General features: G+C 47.4%; 1 pseudogene across 1 annotated transcript; it reads right to left on the reverse strand.

Moving 5' to 3' along the window:
* Positions 1 to 12,482: 12,482 nt before the first annotated feature.
* Positions 12,483 to 12,616, reverse strand: LOC308414263 (thymosin beta-10-like; annotated as a pseudogene). The gene has a single exon. The product of its transcript is annotated as a thymosin beta-10-like (transcript).
* Positions 12,617 to 23,421: the final 10,805 nt, after the last annotated feature.

Genomic DNA, 23,421 nt, shown 5'->3' on the forward strand with positions numbered 1-23,421 from the left:
TCCAGCCTCTGCCTTTGGACTCCTGATGTCCGGTGCACATTTCTGATTTGTTTATTTTATTGTTGTGGTTTTCCAAAACAGGATTTCTTTCTGTCACCTCAGCCGTCCTGGATCTCTGTCTGTAGACCAGGCTGGCCTCAGGACTCAAGAGATCCGCCTCTTCCTGGGCTGCTGGGATTAAAGGCGTGCTACATATCTGGTTTTGTAATGATGTAAAGACGCTGGATGGCGTCTTCTTCTCTCTCTTCGCTTCCCACTTGACTGGACCACGGTGTTTTTTCTTCCCTCCTCTTCTTGATCAGTCTCCCTCACGTCTCTCAACTTATTATTCCTGCTATATTATCTGGTGAGCCCTCGAGTCTTACCAGATATTTTTGCCCACTCTCCTGTATGAACCTCAGCCACCCATCCTCATCACCTCGGCCACGCGAGGTCACATGACGGCAGCAGCCACGCGAGGTCACGTGATGGCAGCTCGGTCTAATTTAAATGGGTTAACTTTCGTGCTGGGGGGAGGGGAGAGGGGTTTAAGTGTTTCTAATGTAAGGTCTATGGGGGTCCTGGCTCATAATCCCTGGCGCCCTCCTTGGAGTGTCCTCACGGCCTCTGTCATCCTGGTGGTGGTACCCAGGGATTTGCTTTTCAGCTAAACAAGTGGCAATCTGGGCCTGTTCTGAAACTGGAGCCATCAGCTTGGCAACCCTGCCCAGGAAGAATTCCTCAGCGCGCAGCAACAGGCTGGGTCTGAGGAATCTTGCTTTGGCCCAGGAGGTCTAGTGGTTCTTTGGTTGCTTAGCGAAGACTCATACCTGGGAGTCCCTCATTCAGTAGAACCCCCTTTGGACTCTCACCCCTCCTCTGCCCTATAGTGCATCTCTCAGAAAAAGCCAGCGTCATCGCTTAATTAATCAATCAATCAGTAATTAATTAATTAATCAGTAATTAACCAATCGGCAATTAAGTAATTAATCAGTAATTAATTAATCAGTAATCAATCAATCGGCAATTAAGTAATTAATCAGTAATTAATTAATCATTAATTAATTAATTGATTAATCCTTTGCTAGCAAGGATGCTAGTATTTTATGATGCTGCCTTTCTTTCTCTTGAGGCGACTCTGGGGATCAATACTGGCACCTCTCACATGCCAGGCAAGCAGGGTGATGTTCCCAGTTCCACTCTAAGTCCCCTCCTCTTCTCAGTCACCTGCTGCCATTTCTACCTAGCCCCAGCTGGCCCTGAACTCAGAGACCCACCTGCCTCTGCATCCTTAAGTCCTGGGATCAAAGGCACGTAGCATCACATTACACACACACACACACACACACACACACACACACACAGGCGCGCACGCGTGCACGCGTGCTTATGACTGTTTTGTGTGTATGTGTGTGTTTTTTCTGCATGTACATCTATGCGCCATTTGCTTGCCTGGCGCCTTCCTGCAGAGGCCAGAAGAGAGCCTCACTCTAGCTTTCTTAACCAGTAAACGACACCCGGTTAAGCGGAATAAAAACTAGAAAAAAAAAATCTGGGAGGGGGTCTTTTTACCCTCCTCCATCCCAACTGTATTGGGAAAAGAAATGTCATAACTCGGTGTGCTTTGCTGAGTGGTAGCCACATTCCTGAATAAAAACCACATTTTGAGTTGCTCCTTGAATAGCCACACTAGCTTGAGAACTTTGTAGAAAGTGGTAGCAAAGGCGGTGATTTTGGGGGGTGGTGATGTTGCAGCGTATGTGCTTATGACAATCCATCCGGGCAGTAGAGACGTTCTGTGAAAGCGGTCACTGCCTCTGGCGTGGGAAGCAGCTCAAGTAGAGTGCAGGGCCCACTTCTCCCTAAAAGGCCCGGGCTCATATATTTTTGTTGTTGTCTGTCGTTATTTTCAGCAGGAGACTGGAGCCCAGGGTATCCACGTGCTAGGCGAACACTCTGACATTGACATTGTGTGTGTGTGAGTGTGTGTGTGTGTGTGTGTGTGTTTCTCAGAGCTGAGGACCGAACCCAGGGCCTTGCGCTTGCTAGGCACTCGCTCTACCACTGAGCTAAACCCCCAACCCCCACGGTCTTAAACCGTGGACACCGTGGACGTTGAGTCTGAAGGGCTGGCTCCGGGTGGGTCCGGAGGTCACCGGCGCTTTCCTTCCCACGCGCAGCCCACAGCTTTGCCTCAGTTCAGTGAACCCCGGAAAAGCACTGCTTTTGGTACTTCTCCCGTCTGCCTTTCCAAAGAACCTGGAACGACGCAGCATTTCACCTCTTTCCTGTATTGCCAATAAGGTCATTACCGGAAGGAAGGTCAGAGTATTCGCTCCCCCCTCCCCCTTTTTCCTTTTCACCTGCAAAATGGAGTTGGATGAAAGGACCTCTGAGGATAATCGCCCCCCCTCCAACAACTGGAGTCTACTTTTTTGTTCCCCTCTAGAGAGGTCTGGGCCGGTGGGGGACCCTAGGATCCAGAGATGCCAGGCTGTGGGCCTGACCCCTCTCCACGAGCGCCTCCAGAATCAAAGGTCATCTGATTAAGAACCCAAGTGAGTCGAGGCTTCCAGCAGCCTGGGGGCACCGCGAGGGCACAGGCTCCACCGGGCAGCCGGGCCGCGCAATCAGTGGTTCACTGGAGGGTTTCTGCCCTCGCAGCCTCCCGGGGCTGCTGGATAAGTAGTTCAGGAAATCAGATAAGGGGTGCTGGCAAGGACGCTGAGAACTTCTTCACAGACAGGGCCCTGGAGGTGGCTTCCGCCGGGGGTGGGGTGGGGGGGCCCAAGGCGGGAGAGGGAGGGCCTGGGGGGTGAGAGGCGTGGTCTGCCCCCCACCCCTTTCTCCTCCTCCCTCTTCTTTCTCCTTTCCTCCTTCTTTCTCTCTATTCTCCTCCCTCCTTGCTTCTTCCCGTTCTCCCCTTCGCCCCATTTCCCCCTGACCTCTGCTTCTCCCTTCTTTCCTCCCCTCTCCTCCTCTTCTTCCCCTACTCCTGCTTCCTTTTAACAGAGTGTAATGTAGGGGGGTCATACAGTCAGAGTTTTGGTTTCTTAAATAACCCAGTCACGTGACTTTATTTTTATTTCAATCCCAGGTGCGGGATAAGCGGCGTCATAGCAGGTGATTCTGATTTACCTGTTGCCCTGACAGGGGCGTGATCCCCCCCCCTCCCCGTCGCTTCAGAAGAGATATTAAATGGTATAAGAGTAAGACCAGCAGCTGTAGTTCTACACCAGGTTGTCGTTCCGGTCAGGAATAAGATCTCATATTGGACTGAAGGGTTAAGCACCTCTGGGGAGGATATTCTCTGGTCAGTAGCCCCTGGAACTTGGGTTGGAAGAATCTTGTTTGAGACACGAGAGCCCTGACACAAACTAATCCTTAAAGTATGTAAAGCCCGGGACTGTGGGGGTGGGGGATGGGGGTGGCCAAGATGAATAGTGTGCTACTCTTCCAACAACAACAGTTTGGTTCTCAGCACTCACGTGGGTCACTCGAAGCCACCAGACACTCCGGCTCCAGGGGACCAACTCTACTAGCTGCCATGGGCATCAGACACATATGCACATTCGTCCTCACACAGGACATACACACATGCACATATGATTAAAAATAATAAAATAAGGACGCCACTCATGTTGAGTGAAAGCCAAGCGTGATTCAGGATGGATGTGTAGCTAAGAGTAAACTGAGGTCATAAAAGTATACACGTGGCCAAAACAGATTTTTGTTTTGATTTTGGTCTTGATTTTTTTTTTTTTTTGAGACAGGGCTTCTCTGTGTAGCCTTGGCTGTCTTGGAACTCTCTCTGTAGACTAACTAGGTTGGCCTTGAACTCACAGAGCCTGCCTCTGCCCCCAGTGCTGGGATTAAAATCGTAATCCACCGATGCCTGGCAAGAACAGATTTTATAACAGGAACGATCCAGAATTCCTCCGACAAGTTGGCCAAGATTCATAGGACTGGAATAAGGTAAATACCATAGCTGAAGGTTCACAGATCGTTCCTCAGTCTCTGAAAGGCAGGTTCGTGCACTATATAGTACCACGTGTGTCAAGTGCCTGAGGAGGCGGGAAGTAGGGGACTGAGTCCTTCAGAACTAGAGTGACAATCTAAGCTGCTGAGCAGAGCTGGAAACCTGCAAGAGCAGCAAGTGTTTTTAATTGATGAGCCATCTTTCTAGCCCCCCTTCTTTTTTTTGGTGTGGTTTTGAGATGGTCTTATTATATAGTCCAGGTGACCTCAAACCAGTGTTCTGGCTTTGGCCTCCTAAGTGCTGGGAGTGCTGGCGTGTGTTCAGCTATACATATATCTCCTCTAAATGCCTGGCTACAAAGGGGTTTCTTGGAAGCTGAGGTTCAGCAAGTTAGGGGCTGCAGTATAAACATTAAAAGGTAGCAGTGGTGCACAGAGAGACAGAGGCAGGTAAATCTCCGAGTTTGAGGCCAGCCTGCTCTACAGAGCAAGTATCGCAACAGCCAGTACTACATAGAGGAGCCCTGTCTCCACCCTCCCAACCCCATTAAAAAAAAACAAAAAACGTCATTTTAACCTGAGAAATATTGAGTGGCAGGAGAAAACGCCTGGGCTACGTCCTAATCGAATGTTTACTGAAATGGAAAACAGAGGCAGATAACACGGAAGATAAAGGAAGCCTTGTTCTCTGCTGGGGGAAACGCAGGTGTCCTTAACCTCTTTGTTTTTCTACTTGGTTGGAATGAGCACTGCTTTTGTTATTAAGGAGAAAATTTAAATTGGTGGAGGCCCACACCTTTAGTCCCAGCTTTCAAGTGTCCGTGGCAGGCAGATCTCAAGTTCAAGGTTAGCCTGGTCTACAGCGTGAGTTTCCGGACAGCCGGGGCTACATTGAGAAACCCTGTCTTGAAAAACATTAACAAAAGAAAAGAGTGTTTCTAAAAGTAACCACTCTACCCTGGAGGCATTTAAAAACAGACAAACCTCCTCCAAATTAAACGGAAAAGCCAGCCCCAGCTAAGTTGCCCTAGTGTACGGCCGGCACCGACCTCTCTTCCCTTTCTGGTCAGTGTACCAGGCTGTTCTTTGGCAGTGCCCACTGACTCTTGGCTCTGTATTTTCACATTCCTGGAGACACTGTAGCTGTCCTCAGACACACCAGAAGAGGGCATCAGATCCCATTACAGATGGTTGTGAGCCGCCATGTGGTTGCTGGGGTTTGAACTCAGGACCTCTGGAAGAGCAGTCAGTGCTCTAACCACTGAGCCATCTCTCCAGCCCGCGATTGGCTTTCAAAGTGTGAGTAGTAAGGTGCTTTCTATGTTTGTATACTTGGAAACTGGAGAATGAATTTGAAGTCAAGACACATTTCCTATCCCCTGGGCTGCATGTCTACTTGTACATGTAAGCTTATGCCCTGAGAAGTGTTCTCTGTAGGAAATTCTGCCTCAGTCCGAACTGTCCCAGACTCCACCGGAGTGACCTTGGGAGAAGGGTGGTGTTGGCTCCGACTGTGCTTTCATGAGGGAACTTCTGCACCGGACCACAGCTCCTCCAACACGCTCGACAAAGATCGCTGTGGGCTGTTCCTTGAACTTCATGCTTACTGGCTTCACCCTAGGACCCTTTCTGAAGCTTCCTCACAGACCTTCAGTATTTATCAACAGATTCAAAGAGCATCTTTGGGAGAGAACCAAGAATACACAAAGTGAACTTGGAGAAACTTGGGAAATTGGTGATCTTGCCAAAGTCATGTTGAGAAGGGGACAAAAAAAGCCTTAAGACTTTTGTGGTCACAAAAGAACAGACATAATATGCAGTCACTGATAGTGGGATGCTAACCCAGAGGCTCGGACTGCCCCAGAAACAACTCACAGACTGTATGAAGTCCTAGAAATAAACAAAACAAAACAAAACAAAAAAAAAATATTTAGAAAACAAGAAAACTTTAACTATTTCCATGTTACATTTTGTTTTACATGTACTTTATGCTCATTGTAACTATTAACTTTTCAAGGCATACTATCAAACCTTTAAAAAAATCAAGTACTGACTAAAAAATATATTCATATAGTTTTATGTAAAAATTATGTTAAAATCTGAAAAAAGTACTGACAAAAATGTATAATTTTAAGCAAAAAAATGTTTAAAATCTGTAAAAAAAAAAAAAAAAAGACTTTTGTGGACAGCTCTGGCTGAAGAAATCAAACGTGTGAAGAGCTAGAAGAGATGCTTGGGGCAGTGCCTTCAAAAGTGTCCAATGCATCATTCCACTGACTGCCGGTCAGTGAGCTAAACTCAACTTGCTCTTCAGAGCCTATGTGGCCAGAGGATGGAATCGGCATTTGAAATAGTCTCAGAGCATGGAAGATACTGAAAACATTTTTCGAGGGCTGGAGAGATGGAACAGGGGTTAAAAACATTTAAAAAAGCATGTGATGTTCTTCCAGAGGTCCCAAGTTTAGTTCTCACAACCACCTGCAACTCCAGTTCCAAAGCTCTGACGCCTCCTTCTGGCTTCCATGGGCACCCACACATACACATATGACACACTCAACACAGACATACACATACACATGTAAAGAAGTAACTGTAAAAAAAAAAGTTTTTCTCAATTCTTGGATGTCTTAGGGTTTTACTGCTGTGAAAAGACACCATGACCAAGACAACTCTTACAAGGACAGCATTTCATTGGGGCTGGCTTACAGGTTCAGAGGTTCAGTCCATTATCATCAAGGCAGGAACATGGCAGCATCTAGGCAGGCATGGTGCAGAGGAGCTGAGAGTTCTACATCTTCATCTGAAGGCAGACCAGGGAAGACTGGCTTCAAGGCAGCTAGGAGGAGGGTCTCAAAGCCCAACTCCACAGTGACACACTTCCTCCAAGAAGGCCACACCTCCTAAAAGTGTAAACTACCACATGAAGTGCCACCACACCTGGATTAGATTAATATTTTACTATTTGTTTTGTGTGTGACATACATGTGTATACATGTGTATATATGTGTGTGTGTGCGTGTGCTCTTACACGTGCATGTGCATATGTACTTGCATGTGCATGTGTATTTGTGTGTATGTGTATCTGTATGTGTATATATGTGCATGTGTAGAACCTCTCACCTTTTCTTCTGGGCCTTACTATCCTAAGACCGGGAAGGGTGGAACCTAAGACAGGGAAGGGTGGAACCCACTGAGCAGACCACTGGTAGATAAACTCAGGATAAACACAATACCCATGGCTCAGCCCAGAGGAACCTCACTGGCCTGTTGAGTGTGGAGAAACCAGACACACAGCCAGTACCTGCTGCATGCTGAGTCCTCGGAGACCACATAAGCTACGAATGTAAGGTTTAAGGATGTAATTAGACGGGAAAAATCTTAATGTCACACATCTTAGAAAGCCAGGGACTTTTCATGGCTAGGTTTCATTCTCTAGGTAACTAGGGAGATGGAGACAAGTCCTCCTGGGTGTGCCCCCTCCTTGGAAAAGGGGAGCCGCTGTTTTCCTCTCTAAGGTTCCTCAGGCCTCCCTCCATTCCCCACCCCTCTGCCTATCAGTGGTTAGATGTGGGGCCCTGCCTGCACATTCTCCATTACAAGATGGTGCTGACATCCGGCTGGAGTTAGCAGTAAACAAGTCATGTGTGCACGTGCTGGGTAACTTTTCACTCCTTGAGCTCTGCCTCTCCCGTGGCGTAATAGGGCCTGATGAGTTTCAACCAATCAGGGGGCTCCGCGTCCAAGGCGAGGACTGATTCCTATATAAGGGGACGGGCTAGATAGTTCAGGGTCTTCGTCTTCACGTGTTGCAAGCTTACACTCTGCCTCTCGAGAGCATTAAAGTTTACCGCAGAAGAATCCGATTTCGTGTGCCGCGTCGTTCTTGCTGGCGAGACGGTTGTGCGGGACAGTTAGAAAAAGCTTCAGTGGCCATCTTAAAAGTGGGGCTACAGGTCAGTAAGAGGGCTCGGCCGTTAAGGGTCCTCGTCATCGAGCTGGGCCACCCAAGTGTCCAAATCTCAGGAACCCACATGGTAGAGCTTTTCGATTGTTCTCTGACCTCCACACCAGTGCGCACTGTGTTATAAACCAGTACCGTCCCAGCCTGCACACACACTGAATAAATGCAGTAATACGAACTTTAGAAAGTAATGCTATTTCAGATGGGTCAGTTTTGCAAGAATAAGTTTCTAGAGCCCTGCAGTTAAACTACACTTTACCTTAAATTTCTTTGTTGTTGGGGGTGGCATTGCGGTTGGGGTGATATTTTTGTTGTTGTGGGTCATGACTATTTTTTTGTGGTTGTTGTTGTTATTGGGGGTGGTATTTCTTTGGCAGGGTCTTGCTATACCAGTCTTCACTTTGTAGCCTAGACTGGTCTCAAACTGGTGACAATCCCCCTGACTCAGTCTATTGGTTAGTTTTATGTCCATTTGACACAAGGCAGGGTCATCTGTGAAGAGTGACTTTTAATTAAGAAAATACCTCCATAGTCAGGAGTCATGGTTCCAGCACTCAGCAGGAACAGGCAGATCTCTGAGTTCGAGGCCAGCCTGGTCAACAGAGTGAGTTCCAGGACAGCAGGGATACAGAGGGAAACCCTGTCTAGGAAAACAAAAACAAAACAAACAAAAAAAAAACCAAACAACAAAAATACCTTCATAGGACTGACCTTTAGGCAAGCCTTTTCTTCATTAATTATTAATTTATTAATCATGTATTAATTAATGACCAAAAGTGGGAAGTCCCAGTTCTCACGCAGTCCTGAGCTGTATAAGAAGCCAGTAAAAAAGCGTTCTTCATGGCTTCTGCTTTGGTTCCTGCCTTGAGTTCCTGTCCCACGGATATGTCTGGACGAGGGAACCGCTCTCCTATGCAGGCTGCCTTTAATACCGTGTGCACCACAGCGGGAGAGACTTCTAAGATCTCATGACTTTGGAGTTCTGGATGTAAGCTGGGGTGGCTCACACTTAACCCCAGTGGGTGGGAACCAAGGCAGGATTATCTTCTGTACAACTGAGCTAAAGAGTTAAGACCCCCTGCCTCAAAAGGAACAAAACCAACCAGCCATAGGCTGTCCCCACCTTTCAGTCCTTTGTTTACCTGCACTTGTTCTAGTGGTTGGAGGCCACGTTTTTTTGGAAGCTTCTTCCGGAGACACAATTTGGGAATATTTAGAGCTATCAGGAATTTGGTTTGAAAGTGTATGGCCTCCCCAGCAGGGGAGTGAGTGTCCACTGCCCTGTACCCAGTCTCCCTCTGGGCTGACTTTTTGGTTATCCATACCTACATTTCTTTGCTAGCAGATCTAGCAAAGAGGACCTCCAAAAGTAATTCTAGTTTAATTGCTTTGGTCACCAATTAAGGGGAAACATTTAATTCCAGAAGAGTGTTAGCTATCATTTCCAATGTTTTCTTAGTCACCTAGGATTTTCAATCCCCCTCCCCCCAGGGCCCCCATGTAAAGCCCTTGGTAAAGAAAAGGTAGTTTTCCAGGGACTGATGGTCACCGTGTGGGTTCAACTTCTATAAACTATGAGTGTATGTCTGGATTCATCAGTTTTTTTCATTTTTAATGTTTTTGTTGTTTCACATTTATGTTTGAACATGGTGTTAGTGTACTTTATTTTCTTTAATTTTTTTGTTTTATTTGGTATATGTTTTTTTTTTAAATGAAACTGTTTATATATTGAGATATTGCTTGTTTCTTACCATAGTCTGTCTTTGGGCTGTTCCTCAGAGATCTTAAATTCTTAAAATATTGATCTTTTTTGTTTTATTCTTTTTATCTTTTTTTTTTGAAGGGGGTGAGATTTCTTTTCAAAGAAAGGTTTGTTTTTATTATTTTAATTATGGAGAGGGAAGCATGCACGCACACACACACACACACACACACACACACACACACACACTAATGCATGTGCCGCAGGGGTCAGAGGTCAGGTAAGCCTCTTGATGTGGGTGCAAAGCAGAGTTCCTCTGTGTAGCCTTAGCTGTCTCCAAACTCGCTCTGTAGACTAGGGTAGCCTCAAACTCAGAGACCTACCTGCTCCATCTCCCAAGTGCTGGGATTAGAGGCCTGTGTCCCCACCTCCTGGCAAGCTGCTGTTTTCCTTAATAAGGTTTTCTTTGCCCTAAAAGTAAATATGGACAAACATATAAACCCTCAACATTCCTCTCAAATCAAATTCAAGTAATTAATTTTTTTTGCAATGTCAAGGGCTGAGCCCAGGGTCTCAGACACACTAGACCAGCAGTTCCCCATCTGCCCACACATTTTATTCTGTGTTTTACTGCGGTAGCTTCCAGGCGGTAGGAAGCTTTGGTCCATCTGGAGTTGATCCGATGAAGAGGCAGGCTGATCGAAAATTTCGAACTTTATCACATATTTCTGCGTGGGTTTGGGATGTTTTCTTAACTCCCATCTCTGTCCTGGTGTGTGCTACAGGGGTGACTTCAGGCTCAGCGTGTACAGGCTGCAGTATCTGGAAGTCTGCTTTGCTGCTCTTTGGAAAGCTTGCATGAGTTTTGCATGTGTTTTGCATATGAGCTTTAAAACCCAATTCCGTTTCCATGGGCTCCTCTTTAGCGATGAGGGTAAGGGGAACGTATTAAGTGTTTTGGACACCGTTGGCATCCAGCGGCTATTTTATTAATGTATGTATCCTGTGGGTATGGGAGCCTAGGCCAAGCCTGATCCTGGGGACCTCTGCTGGAGAAGAGTGACGTCTGCAAGTTGTCCTCACACCTCGAATATGCCATGGCATACACACCCCTCTCCAATAAATAAACATATGTGATTACAAGAATCGCTATTCATATGACAGTGGCTCTCCTACTCTAGCCCTACAGCTGGTAACGAAATCCACAGCCCAGTATATGTGAGGCATGTTATCTGCCAACAGCCAAGTGTTTGTTTCACTTATTTAAATAAATATTCTTTGGGGTTCCTTGGCATCGTTAAGGTATTGTCTTCACATAGCATTTGCACTTTTATTAAATGATTGTTATGCTCAGTTTTTAAGTTTTTTCTAGTCTAGGCATCTCAGTTTAGTTTGTAAAAGTTTATAGTGAATCTTTGATGTTTTCCAGATAAAATATCGTATTGTTTGCAAATGACGTTTCTCTCTGACCCTTCTGAGTTTTCTGCTTTTCTTTTTTAGTTCTTCCTCGACCCCCAAGGTTTCTCTCTGTAGCCTAGGCTGTCCTGGAACTCACTCTATAGACCAGGCTGGCTTTGGACTCAGAGATCTGCCTGCCTCTGCCTCCCGAGTACTGGAACTAAAGGTGTGAGCCACCATGCCTGGCTTTTATCTCCTATTTTATAAATTTACCTTTACAGAACACTGTCCTCACACACCAATGGCCAGAGCTGGGAGCATCTGTAGCTGCCTAACGTCAGCAGGTTCTGTGTGGATTCTAACCTGTGAAGTGAGCCCAATTAATATCTATTTATTTATATATCTCCTTAAGCCTTCTTTCCTTGACTAAGTTTCAAATGATCTATTATTATTATACTGTGTGCAAACAATGGCTGTCTCCCCCTAATTCCCAGTATTTAGACAATTCACCCTGGCCTGCCTTGGCATCCTGGTTGCTGAGATTAGAGGCTTGTGCTACCTGGCACAACCTTCTTTTCTATCTAATAAGAGTTGAGAGATGGGCCGTTGACAGCGCTTGCTTCTGTGTTGTGGACCGAGGTTTAGTGGCCAGCACCCACATGGTGGCTTACAACCATCTGTAATTTCATTTCTAGGGGATCCAAAAATCCTCTTTCAACCTCCCTGACCACTGGGCATCATGCACATACATACACACATACATACATACATACATACATACATACACACACACATACACACATACATACATACATACATACATACACACATACACACATACATACATACATACATACATACATACATACATACACACACACATACACACATACATACATACATACATACATACATACATACACACATACATACATACATACATACATACACACATACATACATACATACATACATACACACACACACATACATACACACACACACACATACACACATACATGCAGGCAAAGCACTCAGCCCCAGGGGAGACCCTCTCCAGAGCTAATTTTCTGGTCTCTTCGTTTCCTAGTGGTTCCTGGGGTCCCGTCACATCAGGGATGTTATTTCAACAGGAATTTGGGAGGCTCCAATGCTACTGCAACTGTTAATGATGATTTTCTTTCTTTCTTTTTTTCCCCCATGCCACGAGGTGTGTTTTATTTTCATCAATCATACAAATAATTTTCTATAATATCCCAGGGCAAACCGGTGAAATTTGGCAATCCGATTAGTGGGGGTGGGGTCCCCTTCAGAGACCGACGGGCGGGTAGCATCGGCTCGGAGTACCCGGGTTCACAGTGCAGCTTGTGGCTCACGTCCATCTTGCAGGTGACTCTTCCTCCACATCACGAGGGGGTCTTGGAGATGACGGGGCGGGGTGGGTGCGGAAATCTTCCTGGGCTTTTAGGAGATTTCACTCCTCTTTTCCTGTTCTGTGGTCTCTTTGGTCGGCAGGGAGTTTTCCTCCTGCGTCTCGGTTTCCTTCAGCTTGGCCTTGTCGAAGCTCGCGATTTCCCCGTGTCTGGCTTGTCTGCCATTTTCTTACAACTCGTGGATTCTTGTTCCGAGCTCGCGCTCCAGGTGCGCCCACTCGCGTTGCTGCAGCAAGAGACCAATGATGATTTTCATAAACATACTTTTTCTTATCTTCCTTCCACCCCCCCCCTTGGTGCTAGGGAAATGCTGTACCACTAAGGGATATCATAGATCCATTATTAACGGGTAGTGGTATTCATAAACTTTTCAATTGTTTGGGGAATTCTTTTTTTTTTTTTTTTTATTGGCTATCTCTGTGTTCACATTTCAGATGTTATCCCCTTTCTCCCCACTCCTATCCCCCTCCCCCTCCTATTGCCTCCATGAAGGTGTTCCCTCTCCCAACCTCCCTCTCCCACCTCAGCACCTTGGCATTCCCTACACTGGAAAAACCCACCTTCACTGGACCAAAGGCCTCTCCTCCCATTGTTGCCAGACAATGCCATCCTCTGCTGCATATGCGACTGGAGCCATGAGTCTCTCCATGTGTGCTCAGTGGTTGGTGTTTTAGTCCCTGAGAGCTCTGGAGGGTTTGGTTGGTTGATAATACTGTTCTTCCCATGAGGTTGAGAATTCTTCCCCTCCCCCAGTTTTCTGAGACAGGATTTCTCTGTGTACCCCCAGCTCTCCTGAAACTTGCTCTGTAGACTAAGCTGGCCTCAAATTCACAAAGATCCACCTGCCTCAGCTTTGAGCATTCTTTTATGATCACAGTTTATTATTATTGTTTATAATAGTTTCATTTTGTCAGTTTTGGGGAGATCTAATGTTTTTATTTTTATTATTTTGAGAGCAGTGCCTTCACCATGTATTTCTGGCCAGCCTGGTACTCACCGTGTAGACCAGAGACCTACCAGCCCCTGCCTCCTAAATACTGACATTATAATTCTTTAAAAATCTGACTGTTGCTCTCTGACAGTGGTGCATGTTTCTAATCCCAGCACTCGGGAGGAAGAAGCAGGTGGACCTCTACCAAGCAGGTTCCAAGGAAACCCTGTCTCAGAAAAACAAACAATTTAAATTTAATTCATTAATTTTAATTAATTAAATAATAAATTAACTTCTACTGTATGTCTGTGACTATCTTTCTCGCTAGTATGTCTCGGTACTGTCTGTGTGCAGTGCCTGAGAAGGCAGAAGAGAGTGTTGAACCCTGGGAACCGGAGTTACGCACAGTTGTGATGAAGCATGTGGGTGTTGGGAATCGAACCTAGGTCCTTTGGAAGGAAAACCAGTTCTCTTAACTGCTGAGCCATCTCTCTAGCTCCAGGAGTCCAATTCTTTTACTTTTAAACTCTGAAGCTGTGTTTTTATTTTTAATTTGAATGTTATTTGATGTGTATATGTGTGTGTGTGTGTGTGTGCGTGTGTGTGTGTGTGTGTGTATGTGTGTATGTATGAGTGTGTATGTATGTGTGCGTGTGTGTGTGTATGTGTGTGTGGTGTGTGTGTGTATGTGTGTGTATGTATGTGTGTATGTGTGTGTGTGCTGTGTGTATGTATATGTGCATGTGTGTGTGTGTATGTGTGTATGCGTGTGTATGTATGTGTGTGTGTGGTGTATGTATGTATGTGTGTGTGTGTGTGTGTGTGTGTGTATGTGTAGGCATATGTGTGTGTGTTCCTTTCCAGAAATGGCACAAGAACCTTACATATATCAGGCAAATTCTTTATCACTGAGCTACATCCTAAGGCACATAAGTATGGCTGATGACGTTAGTCCGTCCATTTCTATTGCTTTCTGTTGTGTTGCGTGTAGTTACTTAATCTTTCATGGTTCCCCTATATCAAAAGCACGTAAGTTTAAAAAGTGATCTTGTCTCCTACCCTTGGGCACGAGCCGTGTCCCTATAGTTCACGGGCATGGCAGACAATGCGTGTGAGCTGTGGCCAACCCCGTTGCTCCTCATGGCTGGGTGTCCTCCCGAGTGTTCTTCCCCTTGTAGCCTGGGTTAGACCAGCGGTTAGAACAAACTGGGCGCCATTTTTCCTCTCCGCAGCTCTTCCTACACTGTTGGAGTTACCTATTGCGAGAAGGTTACTCGAGCCTAGAGTGTCCTCAGGTGACCCTTCCGTCTCCTCAGTGTTCCCTTTGTCTGCTCAGACTGAGGACAGACTTAGCATTCACAGTTTACAGAAGGTCACCTATTCCAGGTCCTTGTGACTTTTCCCCTTCATCAGGCTTAACTGTGTTCCCCAGGCTAACACTTACCTGTCACACACACACACACTGGACATACCCACCCTATTCCTGCCTTTCAGAACAGATTACTAGGAAACCTGGGTCACAGTAAAATTGACTTACGCAGTAGCTCCTGCAGTTAGGACTGGAAGTGGTGGGGGAAGAAAATAGCTGTGTTTGTTGCCACCTTCTGCATGTTTTACTACAGATACTCCAGGAACCAGACACAGATGAGATCCCGCATTCAAACGCTTAGTAGGGAAGGAAGGCACTGGGAGAAGCTCCAGACCCTCAGGGAATCTGACCCTGAGTTCTCAAAGTTCAGTGTACAGCTTCCTGTCATCTGGGAAGACCTGTCACTTCAGTTTCTGGCTTGGAACAATCCCCAGCGCGGCTGGTCCCTACACTGTTTCTTCCTCCAGAGTAGGAGCTTTGGGACACTCTCCAGCGCCCGTCACCAAGCCCAAGTCTCTGAACCAGCAGAGATTTTGACCAGCGGAATGACCAACTCCGTCAGAGGGCACCGTCATGTTGTGAGGTATTCATGCACGCTGACATCTGGCTGTGCTGCTGGCCTTTAAGTGACAGGGCACTGCCTTTGCTTAAGGGTTCTGTCACCCTTTTTCTTCCCTCAGCATTCATTGCCCTGCACAAGGTCTGGGCCCTCCAACCTCTTAGCTTGTCCAGCCCGGATGGACTCCCAAGGAACCAAGGCTTAGACTTAGTTGGGTGTGACATTTCAGATTCCCTTCCTCCCTCCCTTCCCCCCTCTCTCTCTTTCCTCCCTCCCTTCCTCCCTCTCTTTCCTCTCTCTCTTTCCTCCCTCCCTTCCCCCCTCTCTCTCTTTCCTCCCTTCCTCCCTCCCTTCCCCCCTCTCTCTCTTTCCTCCCTTCCTCCCTCCCTTCCCCCCTCTCTCTCTTTCCTCCCTTCCTCCCTCCCTTCCCCCCTCTCTCTCTTTCCTCCCTCCCTTTCTCCCTCTCTTTCCTCTCTCTCTTCCCCCCTCTCTTTCCTCCCTTCCCCCCTCTCTTTCCTCCCTTCCTCCCTCTCTTTCCTCCCTCTTTCCTTCCTCCCTTCCTCTCTTTTTCCTTCCTCCCCTCCACTCTCTTTCCTCCCTTCCCCCTCCTCTCCCTTTCCTCCCTTCCTCTCTTTCCTCCCTCCCTTCTTCCTTTTCTCTTTCCTCTCTCCCTTTCTCCCTTCTTTCCTTCCTCCCCTTCTCTCTCTTTCCTCCCTTCCTCCCTTCCTTCTCTTTCCTCCCTCCCTTCTTCCCTCTCTCCCTTTTCCCTTCTTTCCTTCCTTCTTCCTTCCTCTCCTTCCTCCCTCCTCTCCCTCCTTCCTCCTTTTCCTCCCTCCTCTCCCTCCTTCCTTCCTCCTTTCCTTTCTTCCTCCCTATTTTTCTTCACACACACACACACACACACACACACACACACACACACACACCACATCCGCTTAATGAGACATTACATGAAGAATTCTTAAGACTCCTGATAATTCTAATCCACTAAAGTTCGGTAGAGTGCCTCACACTCGCCCTTGTGAGGTCACGGCTCTCTTAGAGGGTATCGGCATACACCGACATGCATGTGTTCCTCAGCCTGAGCTCACAGAGTAGAACAGGAGAGCCCCGTCCAGAAAGCTAAGGGTCATGGTAAGGGCATTACCTACCTGGTAAAACTGGCCTGCGTACTGCACATGTTTAACTCATTCTCAGCTTGAATTGACACACGGGTAAAGCAAGAGCTGACAGTCTGGTGCTGGGAATGCATCCTGGTGGTCTGATCCTGGTGGTCTGACCCTGCCTGCCGGGAACTGTTCCTTGCTCCATCCTATGCCTAGTGGTTGAAAACTGGCAACCACAGGCAGACTCCAGGCTTCTGGGATGTTACAAAGGATCCCCATAATATCTTCTTACAATATAGTTAACATTCATTTAAAAATGTACGTGTGTGCACGAATAATGCACGTATATATTTATAGTGTGTGTGCACGTATAGCATGCCCCCGGAGGTCTGAGTGCCATGGTTCTAGTGTGAACCTCCCATGTGGGTTCTGAGCGTTGACCCCCAGTTGCCAGGCTTGGTGGGGAGAGCCCTTACCTGCTGGTCTCAGGCCTCCGTTGATTTTATTTTCAAAGAAATGCGTTGGATTTAACACGGGGAGGGGCGGGGTGGGTGATGCCCAGAAAAGGTCTGAGGAACAGCAGTTTGTGTAGGCATCTGCTGGTGTGGGTGGTTCTTCAGTCCTTGGGCTCTTTCCGGCTTCCGCCCCGTACCCCGCTGAGGATCTTACGTTCTCCCAGCCCTATTGTCATTAGCGCGTTGTTTTAGGTGAGGGTCGAGTTTGAGGCCAGCTTACACCGGGACTTGAGCCTTCTTCTTTCCGCTCCGTCCTCTAGAAGGGTTTTGTTTGTTTTATTTTGGCTGTCCGGCTTGTTTTCCTACGAAGGGTCTTAGCTGAGTTTATCAACTGTAGCAGCGAGAGCTCTCCAAGGATCAGAGCTCATAGAATTTATTGAACTACCCAAGGGGAGCCATCAGATTGCTTACATGCGGATGCTGAGGAGTCCCATGTGGGTTACCCGAAGTCTAGAGCGCAGGGCGCAGAAGCTGCTCAGTCCTAGAAGTTGGGAGGTCTGGAACGAGAGCTGTCTGGAGACCCGCTTCTAACTTGAATAACGCAGGCTCCTCCCCTGCCATCTCTTTGTTCGCGCACAGCATCCTTTCCAGGATATTTCCATACACTTTTCTCCGCAGCGGAAGCACCCTCACCCCACCCTCACCCGCTTCCCTCTGTCCTTAGTGATCATGGACCGACAGAACTGGATATGGCTTTTCCATTGTAAAATCACCCGTGGGGGATGGGGCACCTGGGTCAAGGCCGCCCACACACCTTCTGTCGCGTAGGTAGGTTCTACCTCACCTATAGCCTCTTAGAGGTTGCTGCCTTGTGTTCACCTTGTCCATTGCTGCCGGTTTCTTCCTGTTGCTCACAGGGCTATGTGTTACTCTTTGGTCCCCAGAGCCATGCCCCATCGATAGTCACTTCTAGCCGGTGGCAGGCGGTTGTTTCTCCTCTCTTCTGCAAGACTAGACAGACCCGAGGTTCTTCCGGCATTCGCTAACCGTGGTGACTTTGCATGCAGCCATGACCCTCTGTGGGCTTCACTCCAGGACTTGTCCATTCCGCCATCGCCTCTGCTGCTGGCCCCCCAGTCCCCCGTCTGTCGGGGTTCATGACGTGGGATTGTTTATCTCCATTGTGAAGTTTGTAAATGTGAATGATGCTCACTTAGATATTGCTCTCCGTTCTAGCCCCCGCCCCCGGCCCCGCCCCCGGCCCCCAAGGTTTCTCTGTGTAGCTGTGGCTGTCCCAGAACTTACTTTGTTAGACCAAGCTAGCTGGGATTAAAAGCTACCACTGGATAGCCTCTCCCAAGTGCTGGGATCGGAGGCCTGTGTTCCACACCTGGCTTGTTTCCTTTCTTAAGGCCTATAAGGGTGTACGTTTAAAAAGTACCTTATCTGATAACTTTCACCTGAAGTCCTTATTCCCGATCATGTCTAAGTGGTTGAAATTACCACTTTTTTCATGCACTCTACCGTATCGATGCCTAAATAATTCCTAAATCCAACATCATGGTAAAGATTTATCTATATATCCTATAGTTTTTGCATTTTTGTGGTTGAGCATGAAACTTATCTAGACATTTCTCTAGATTTATTTTAACGGGCTCAAGTAACAGTTCAACTTAAATAAGCCAATACACAAGTGGATGGAGCCCCTTAACTCCCAGGCCAAGGGGCATTTACTGGAAAATTCTTTTCCTCCCTATCCTCCCTCCTCCCTCTCTCTAAAGGTTGATATTATGGTCTATTGTCCCCAGGAGAAAGATATTCACAGTTCACTTTTGCATTTTGGACAGTTCCTTCAGAGTCCCACCTAAATTGCCATAGAGCAGGCCCAAGTTCACCTTGGCATGTCGAACACTGTCCAGCAAAGCTGAGCCCGCTGCCTCCTGGTCCCGTTTGTTATGCAATGAGGTCCATTTATCTGCCTGATTTTATAGAAGGGTCAACTTCATCATCTGTGCTTTCGGTGGCCTCCATGTGGGCTACCCTGGGTAGCACTGTTAAAAAGGGAGGTTGTCTCCAACACGTTTGCCAGAGTATCTACTAAGTTTGACTACTATTATTTACTTCTTATGTGGGCTACTAATTGGTCAAGACATTGTACAGAAACACTGAGGATTAAGATCTGATGCTAAGCACCTACAGAAGAAAACATCTACCATTAGACAGACAGTCAGGATGGAATCCTTAGGGTGACCCTGTGGGAATGAGTTCTGTTTATTACGTAGAAAATAATCCTGAATCTACCCTTGCTGTGGCTTTCCGGCTACTTTTCTTTAACTTCCCCCTGTTTGACATTGTTTCTGTCTGTCTGTGGGAATGCACACATGTGTGCCGAAGCCCTCAGGGGCTAGTGAGGGTAGTGAGTTCCGGGAGCTGGAGACGCAGGTGATTGCAAGCCGTCTGATGGAACCTCTGTTCAGGTCTGTCCCACACACCGTTGTCAGAAAGACTTTGTTTTTTTCTTGTTCACCGTGTTTCTATTTCTTTCTTTTCTTTTCTTTTTTAAATTGGATATTCTCTGTATTTACATTTCAAATGTTATACCCTCTCCCCCCACTCCCCTTCCTCCTTCCCCTCCCCTTGCCTCCATGAAGGTGCTCCCTCTCCACCTCAGAGCCTTGGCTGGTTGATGATGTTGTTCTTCCCATGAGGGTGCAAACCTTTCAGCTCCTTCAGTTCTTTCTCTAGCTCTTTCATTGGGGTCCCCATGTTCAGTCTGCTGTTTAGCTGCAAGCATCCTCCTCTGTGTCTGTATGACTCTGGGGGAGAACTTCTGAGGAGACATCCATGTCTGTAAACTCTTCTTGGCATCAGCAATAGTGCTTGGGCTTGGTGGCTGATGTTTTCAAAAATACATTTAGTTAGTTGGGCTATTTCCTGACTGAAGACCTTGCACTCAAAATCCAGTTGAACCCAATCCTAGGAGTTGGGTTGGCCAGAGAGCTCAGTGGGTAGGGCCCTTGCCACTGAGCCTGGCATCCTGAGGTCGATCCCCAGAAATGGTGGGCAGCAGAAGAGAGCAACTTTTAAAACTTGTTCATGTTTGTTCCATGGCACAGACCGTGCCTCTCCCCCTCCCCCCAGATTCAAAAAACAAAACAAAACAGAAATCCAATCAGGTGTGAGAAGTGAAGAACTCATCCTTGAGCAACCCTCCCTCCCGTGTGTCTTTCACTTGACTAGAAGCTGCTTTCTTCTTTCTTGAAAAGTTAAGGTCTATCTCTCCCAGGGAAGTTCCTCTTCGCCTCAGAGGCAAGCTCGTGCTGTGCCTGCCCATGGGTCCCTCCCTCCATATAATCCAGTTTTCCCATCTTCCTTTACTTATGTTTGTGACATTTCCCTGCCAACCAATCGTGAGTAGCCCCAAACAGTTCCTCTGGATTGAGCTCTCAAGAGCTGTGCACAGAGAGATACCCGTGAGACAGCACCAGTGGAAAAGCCAGAGACAACATCAGATTGTACCAAGACCTATCCCCAAGTGAAGGAGAAAGAGGGAATGTTGGGTGGAACCTTAAAGCAGTGTGTCTTCCGCAGAGGTTCACCGGGCAGGAAGTCTCCCAAGGACACGCCCACTTCAGTGGCCTGCATGATCCATGCACAGTTGTTGGCTGGGAAGAGTCCGTAAGGAAGTGTACCCTCCCTGTCAGTAAGGTGACTGGTCCAGAGCAGGGCAACAGAACCCAGGTCCACTCTGGTCTCTGTCCCCGCAACAGAGTCCCTTCTGGGACCCCCTGCCCTGGCTCCATCTGCACATGTCACACCTGCAATTGTGTATTCACCACGGAAAAGGTGTCATCAGGGCAGAGCCCCTGCTTTTGTCATTGCTGGAGCTCAATTTTCCATCGCAGCTGTACACCTAAGACTTGCAGGTAAATGGTATTCTTGATTTTCAAGGTTTTTAAATAGTATGTCTCAGCATATAAAACAAACAAAAAAACACCACACCGAAACATGAGAGCAGCAAGCCATGTCTGCTGTGACGTTCATCATCTTTACACCTCACTTGGTGGATTAAGGGATTGGAGCCCAGTAATGAAAAAAGGCTTCAATGTGTAAGCAATGCGATGTCATGGTTGCTATATGGAGGAATCTCTGGATGAGACTATATGAATGAATGAGTGAATGGATGAATGAATGTCTTAGGGTTTTACTGCTGTGAGCAGACACCATGACCAATGCAAGTCTTAGAAATGACACCACTTAATTGGGGCTGGCTTACAGGTTCAGAGGTTGAGTCCATTATCATTAAGGTGGGAACATGGCAGCCTCCAGGTGTAGAGAGTTCTACATCCTCATCTGAAGGCTGCTAGTGGAAGACTGACTTCCAGGCAGCTAGGGTGAGGGTCTTAAGCCCACGCCCACAGTGACACACCTACTTCAACAGGGTCACACCTAAGAGTGCCACTCCCTGGGGACAAGCATATGGAAACCATCACAATGAGTCAGTAAGGTTTTCCTAGACTTCCCTGGCTGGCTTACACGGTACCTCTCACATTTAGACCAGCTCGGTGGGAAGTCCCGTAAACTTTGCTCAGTGAATGGGTAGACTCAGGGCTGAAGCTTTCTAGGATGTTCACGTTGAGCTTGATCTGCAATCTGCCTGCACGACAGAGTTCTCCTGTGTTTGCAAAGCACAGTTGGCCCAGGGCTTGTGTTTCTTCCAACACTGACCCCTCCTCTGATCTAATATTAGCATCAGCAGAAATGACCGTGGTCCCAGGACAATGCTGTGATCTCTTCCCGACCTCACCCTGGCTATTTGTAGGATGAGAGATTTTTGAGTAGATAATCACAAAGGCTCCCAACCCCCCTTTTGTGTTTATAGGCATGAAAATCAGGCCCTGCAAATGCATATATGTAAATAACTGTGGGGGGAGTTTGGGAATCCGAGCTGCATAAAATAGAAGTTACCTTGTGAATTTCATTTCCTTCTAAATCAGCATTTTGTTATAGGCCAGTCGGATCTGGACAGTCGAAATCTAATATTAAAACATTTACATTGTCCAAGCTTGGCATGGTTGTATGTGCCTTTAATCCCAGCAGAAACAAATGTATCTGGTCCAATCTACACAGCTAGCTCCAGGACAGCCGTGGGTACACGGGGAAAACCCTGTACACGGGAAACCCTGTCTCAACCACCAACCGCCCACCCCCAAAGCCAAAACGTTTATTTGTCCGCCCGCTTATTTCCTTATTGCATGCGCGTGCTCGGTTACCACGGTGAACGCGCAGAGGTCCGAGGACAACTGCAGAAGTCAGTTTTGTCCTCCTTGTGGGCTGGATGGCTAACTCAGTCTGACTACGGCGTTACCGCTCAGCCTTCATGCCGAGCACTCAAATCTCTTCTAAGGAGTCAAAGGGAAGTTGCTGCACATTGTTGAAGGGAGGGACTTGTTCAGTCGGCCACTGCGGGTGTGTGTGACACGCCCTTCCCCAGGAAGAGACCAGGTTTTAGAGCCGAGCGAGGAAGGGCCCTCAAATGCTTCCTGCTACGGAAGGAAGTCTTTGCTCCCGGAAGAGCCTGCCTTCAGCCCTTCCCTTACACCTGGGTGGCCTTTTATTCTATTGTATTAACAATATTCACAAATGCTTCGAAGACCAATCACAGATCCCCTTGTTTTCAGTTTTGTGTCCTTACACACTTAGTGGCTGCTCCTCACAGCCCTGCGCAGCAGCTGTGTGACCGTACACACTCAGTGGCTTCTCCTCACAGCCTGCGCATCGCCCACCAGTCACCAGCACGGTCCCCTCCCTTTACCTTTCTTGCTCTGTCTTAAGAGTTCTGCCCCATGACTTGCTTAAGGTAGCCACTGTGAAGCGACTGTCTCTTTCCAGGGACAGAAGTCTGTGTGGATGGAGAGCCACAAGCTAGATCTCCTGCCAGAGACCCATCTTTCCGTTTTCTCTTCGCACAGAGCCACTTGTAACACCATGTTTATCCATGTGAGCCACGTCTACCATCCCCTCTGCTTCCCTTGCTTGAATATTTGGTTATCTTGGCCAATTATTCTTTCAAAAAGAATAGATGAATAGAATCGGTGTTGAGTCTCCTCGGGATGACAGATCCTGCTTTTCCGCCTATTTAGTTTGTCCGTTGCTGTCTCTTTAACAGTCCCTGCTCAAATCAAATCCCTTCCTTACCTTTTCATTTAGGAAGGCCACCCATTCCCTCTCTCCTCTTCTCTCCTCCCCCTCCCCTCCCTTCCCCTGTACCCCCACTCCTCTCCCCTCCCGTCCTTGTTCCCCCCTCTTTCTTTGAATGTGGTGTAGTAACCCTTGCTCTCCACCATAGAGAAACTTAAGTTTGAGGCTGTTTTTGTTTGTTTGTTTTGGGTTTTTTTTTTGTTTGTATACAGTTTTTCTGTGCAGCCCCGCCTGTCCTCAAAATCCCCATGTAAAGCCAGGCTGGCCTCAATGCAGCAATCCCCCCGCCCTTGGGCTCCCCAAGTGCTGAGATTACAGGAGTGTACCACCACATCCCGCTCAGAAATTA

The sequence above is a fragment of the Micromys minutus genome (assembly GCF_963924665.1).
Source record: "Micromys minutus genome assembly, chromosome: 33".
Classification (NCBI taxonomy): domain Eukaryota; kingdom Metazoa; phylum Chordata; class Mammalia; order Rodentia; family Muridae; genus Micromys; species Micromys minutus.